Below are 6053 nucleotides of genomic sequence, written 5' to 3' on the forward strand. Positions count from 1 at the left end.
AATGTGCAATGTTATGCAACTTTATTCAGCTGTTGAATCGTGACAGGTTTTCATGGCAAAGTAACTGTGAAAGGGGTTGTTCTTTGTTTTTCACACTTTTTTCAGTTCAGTTGTTTTTAGATTGTTCACCAGAAATAACTTTTTAAATTTTCTATTTTTTTTTAATTATTTTTAACTGTTTTTCCAAAATTGAAGTTTGAAGGTTAAACCAGAGACAGGTGTTTCAATCTGGTAGATCAGTAATTAAGGTGCAGAACTGTTACAATTTGCTACATTAGTTGATACATTTCTCAGCAGCATCTGTGGCAACTATTGTATCAATTATAACAGCTGTCTTTACTTAAAGGAATTGTTCAGTGTAAAAATAAAAACTGGGTAAATAGATAGGCTGTGCAAAATAAAAAATGTTTCTAATATAGTTAGTTAGCCAAAAATGTAATGTATAAAGGCTGGAGTGATTTGATATAACATGTCAGTCAGGACACTACTTCCTGCTTTTCAGCTCTCTTAGTTTAAACTGACTGGTTACCCTGGTTACCAGGCAGTAACCAATCAGAGACTTGAGGGGGGGCCACATAGGTCATTTCTGTTGCTTTTGAATCTGAGCTGAATGCTGAGGATCAATTACAAACTCACTGAACAGAAATGTCCCATGTGGCCCCCCTTCAAGTCACTGACTAACTCAGAGTTATAGAGCTGAAAAGCAGGAAGTTGGATTCTGGCTGTTTTATTAGAGATCTATTCACTCCAGCCTTTATACATTACATTTTTGGCTAACTAACTATATTAGAAACATTTTTTATTTTGCACAGCCTATCTATTTACACAGTTTTTATTTTCACACTGAACTATTCCTTTAAACACAGGGATTCTGCTCAGCAGGGAAAAAGATAAGAAATTTATCAACTAAATGTATCAATTTAGAACAGTTTTCAGAGTCGGTGACCCCCCCCAGCTGCTTTACAAAAATTAAACTTTAATATTAAACAAACAATCACAAATAAAAAATTGAAAGTAATTTTAAAAAAGTCTTTGTGTGAACTATTTTAAAACAAATAAACTGAAAATAAAAGTGCTGGAAGGTGAACAAACCCTTTAAACTGGGTCAACCTTTGGGGGAGTTTGAGATAAGCTATTGTAACCAGCATTGGCCTTCCAGTAAGTATTAGATCAATGTACTGTATATACTCTATTTATAGAAACTGATGTGAATGTCGTATAGTAAATCTACTGAATATGCTGGTGCTATATATACATAAGTAAGAATAATACCCTCAGGAAGGCCATGTTGCCACATGATTGTATCAAAAAGGGGCACATCTCACTTTGAACAATCTGACTTCACTGAAAGAGAATTTACTGTAAGTGGTAAATTGGCAGTTTATCTGGGCCCCTTCCCAACAGATATCTAGCTGAAACTTGGCCAGATATTTACTGGGCAGTTAAGATGGCCATAGACGCAAAGATCCTATCGTATGAATCGAGGATTCGTACGATTTTCGGACCGTGTGTGGAGAGTCCCGACATTTTTCGTCCAGCAGAGATCGGTCATTTGGGCAATCAGACAGGTTAGATTTTGTCCCTACCGATCTCGCCGGAGCCCATTGTGCTCTCATCGTAATCTGATTGTTCGGCCATAGGGTCGAACGTTCAGATTACCCCCGATATAGCCATGTCCGTTAGTGGCATATCGGGAAAAGATCGGCTTGTTTGGCGATGTCTATGGCCAACTTTAAAGTTAACTTTTAGTATGTTATTGAATGACTAATTCTAGTCTTTTTTTATATGACTCTTTCAGCTTTTAAATCGTTGTTACTGACCCCCGTCTAAAAAAAACCAAATGCTCTGTAAGGCTACAAATGTATTGTTATTGCTACTTTTTATTACTTATCTTTCCATTAAGGCCTCTCCTATTCATATTCCTTCTCTTATTCAAACCAATGCATGGTTGTTTTTAATGCCTTTGATCTATAACACATACTAGCCAATGATGGGCTCATCAGCTACTACACTCCTTATAATAAGGGGAAGGCTGTTTATGGTGGACATTATAATTTATTTTGCATGGCACTAACTAAAAGTTTGAACAGAAGTGATGTTAAAATTGATATTTGAACTGTTCTTTCTTGGTTACAACATTGCAATACTGCCATGAAAATGACTTTCTCATGAAAGTATTTTAGAAATTACATTTTAAACCTGACATTTTAACCATGCTTAAATTATGGATATATTAAATATGTGAATTTTTTTTATCAGTCTTCCTGATTTTTTTTTGATGGACAGTTCCTGTTAGACCTTTTCACTTGGGACTATGGGAAAGACACTTCTTGAAGAACATATTTAACTTTTGATTGGTCCAATTGTTTTTCTGATGTTAGAGCACAAGCTTACTTCCCTGTGCATCTTGGTGTCCTCGGTGAGTTGGATTTAGATTTGTGATTCTCTTTGTACGTTTACTTTCCTTTCTGAACAAAGAGTTTCCCAAACTCAAGAACTAGCATAAAATAATAGCTAGCGCAGGTCAGTAAAAGTTAACGCATTAATTATCATGTAAAATCAGACTTTTAAATCCAGTGCAGTGTCTTGGTGGTGTGGAATAGTAATTTCCTATTTGAAAAGAATGTGCAGCACCTGCCTGTCTCCTAATAACAAGGAGGGCAACAGGAGACAGCACCCAGTCATGGAAGATGTTATTTTTTTTTAAATTAAAATTATACAAAGGTTAGAGCTTGTTATGTATATTCTTTGCAAAGGCTCAGAGGCAAGAAGGAATTACCAACTTCTGTAATGATTCCATTCCTACATCTATGGTAGGATATTATTCTTTCAAATTAGTGATTTAAGAGTCACCCAGTCAACCATAATATTCATGTGAAAAAAGCCAGGTAGTTCACTGGATCCAGAACCTAACATAGTGCCCATGTAACTGGGAAAGATATACAGGGAGACACATCTGTATAAGAGAAGCAATGATTGTGCTCTACTGTAAATTTGGCTAAAAGATATTTTAGTAAACACTCTGGATTAATTTATTAACACTGACCAAACATGCACCTGGGCAGTAATCCATGGCAACCAGCTACATTTTAATTTTCATTGTTTTCCATGCAGTAAGAAGAAAAAAAAAATCATTGTTTGGTTGCTGTGGGCTACTGCTTGCAGATTTGCCCTTTGTTGATAAATGAGCCCCATACTGTCCTTGCTATTGAGGTACTGGGATGATTGCTTTTACTGGTCTATAATTTAGTAGTTCACCTTCAATTTAAGACAGAGGTGCATGGGCTGCATTCATCTCACAGTCACAGCTTCTGCGGGTTTTTGTTCTAGACTCTCAAGTGGTTATTTACTAAAATCAGAATTTATCTCATAATATTAATAAAAAAAAGTTGGACCAAACGCCCATGCCTGATTTGAGCTTATTTATTAATAAAAAAAAACTCGATGTAATCGGATCATGAAAAAAACTCAGATTTTTTCCAGAAAAAGTCAGATTTTCAGATAAACCCAGCATAGACCATGATAACTCCAAATTAGGATATAATACAAGTCTTTCAGCGTATCCCCAATATTCGTAGCAGTAGACTCACCTTCAAAAGGTCACACTGCACAGACCCAGAATTCATCAAACATCAATAGGTGAAGGAAGCCACTGTGTGGTATCAAGGTTACAAGTTGTATTTTGACCATTAGATTGTTAACTCCATATCCTTCAGCTTGGAAACTCCGCTGGACAGAATCTGCACCGAGGGGTAAGTAAAGCGTTAGGGGCATTTGCCCGGGGTAGCAGCTAGGCTTGGGGGGAGGAGGGAGGGTTGGTCTATGTAGGATAGGGGGGTAGGTTTTTTTTTACTTTACGGTTGAATTCTCCTATGAGTGGGGATTCCTCTCTCAGTTTAGAGATCACCAGCTGTGTTATTTGAGTGAAGTTGCTCCTGGCTGGCTGGCAGGCTAGCTGTATCACTGGAATTTAAAGGTATAGTGTCCTGCCAAATAAATCCATCAACCTTTCCACTGTTTATGTGTATTGTGGATCAGAGAAGTTCCAAGGGAGGGGTATTACAGTCCTGATTCATTTTATAGTGTACCTGCTCTCCCATATAACGGAGGCACAGGACTCCTGTAGCTCCATACACAAGTAAATGCGTAATAGATCTCATGCAGTAGCAGAAGACGGCTATATAAAAAAAAAAAAAAAAAAGGAATATGGATAGGAGAGGGCCTGAACAGTCATTAGCCATTCTATAACATACTAAAAGTTACATCATCCCTTTACAAAGTACTGAACTGAATGCTTAGGATTTATTTTCTTGTGTGTTGCTATTTTTCTAGCTACTTTTTAGTGTTTCTCCCCCCAAGTTTAGGGTATATGTCACAAACTTATCTTAAGAGTAAAGTATTACATAATTGGATAAATACATATTTTAAGGGATTGATATCTGGGCCCTTCTCCTAACCTCTAATTCAAAGAGTAGATTTGTTTTCCGTTAATAGGTAAAAGCAGCTCTAGTTAAAGCAATCATAAAAAACTCATTTCTGTATTTGACAAAAATGTAAAGCCGTATTAGCTCCTCCTACTAGAATGCTATGAGTATTGACATAGCTGCACTATGCAGAAATGCTGGCTTGCTAATTTCCATTAATATGTTAATTATATGCTAGTGGAACTAATAAAGTCAAGTTGAAGGGACAAAATCCTTTTCTTGGGAAAAAAAAAATTACTGCTACGAAGCCCAGCTGGCAGTTAGTGTTAGCAGCCCTGCAGCAGCACCTCCAAACAGCTTCAGTTAGGGAGACAGATAATAATAAGCATATTCTGCATGCCACTCTAAAAGAAGCCCATGTTCAATGCCATGGATTATCTGCCCCTCAATATGCTGAATAAATGTGATCCAAGAAATGCTTCATTCAGAGAGATGAGGGCAATGAATGGTGGCGGATTTGGTTCACTCATTACCGCAACAGGGTAGAACACTGTACAGCTGTTGGGGACAGAATGAAGCACAGCAGCCTTATTTTAAAAGAATGACAATATCTCTGACCATAATGAGAATTGGTTTTGACTTAGTATTAGACAATCGTATTGTGCATATACTGTTAAAGGGGTTGTTTACCTTTACATTAACTTTTAGTATGATGTAGAGAGCAATATTCTGAGACAATTTGCGTTCAGTTTTCATTTTTGATGATTTGTGCTTTTCGAGTTATTTAGCAGCTTTCCAGTTGCAATTTCAGCAACACTGTTGCTAAAGTCCAAAGTACCCTAGCAACCATGCATTGATTTGAATAAGAGACTGGAATAAGAATAGGAGAGGGCCTGAATAGAAAGATAAGTAATAAAAAACATGTAGTCTTCCAGAGCATTCTTATTTAGATGGGGTCAGTGACAACCATATGAAAGCTGGAAAGAGTCAGAAGAAGGCAAATAATTCAAGAACTGTAAAAAAGAAAAAATGAAGGCCAATTGAAAAGTTGCTTAGAATTAGCCATTCTTTAACATACCAAGAGTTAACGTAAAGGTGAACCACCCCTTTAATATAGTTTTAAGGACTCTGTTTAAAGGGGATATAAATCCCCTAATCAATTTAAACTAACTCAGAGTTGTACTGCAAGAGGTGTCTCCCTTCTCTGCATGAGTAAAGACCCATCGGACAGACGTTACCAACACGTGAAACCCAGAGACCCGCACAGCAAACTCATAAATATGCCCAATGCAGCTGTACTCTGCACTTTGATTTAATCTCGGCTCCTCACTGAAAAGAACAGATGCATCGATGTGGCTGCATTTTCATCTGACATCAAGCCGCACCTATTGTACTTACACTGGCTTCCAAATGTGTGCAAGGATCTCAACACATCATTCAGTGGAATTGTGAGAAACCAAGCTGTGGCAAAGTTGCTGTGACTACTGGAATGTAACAACTCTCATTTGAAAACCAAAGAAATCTGGCAGAGTGATGCAATCTTGTCTGTACTGTTGTAATGTGTTTAGAAGCTGCTAATGCCAAGTACCATACCACAACTGAAATAACATCCAAACTGAGCCAGGGTGA

The sequence above is a fragment of the Xenopus laevis genome, chromosome 1L, assembly GCF_017654675.1.
Source record: "Xenopus laevis strain J_2021 chromosome 1L, Xenopus_laevis_v10.1, whole genome shotgun sequence".
NCBI lineage: Eukaryota > Metazoa > Chordata > Amphibia > Anura > Pipidae > Xenopus > Xenopus laevis.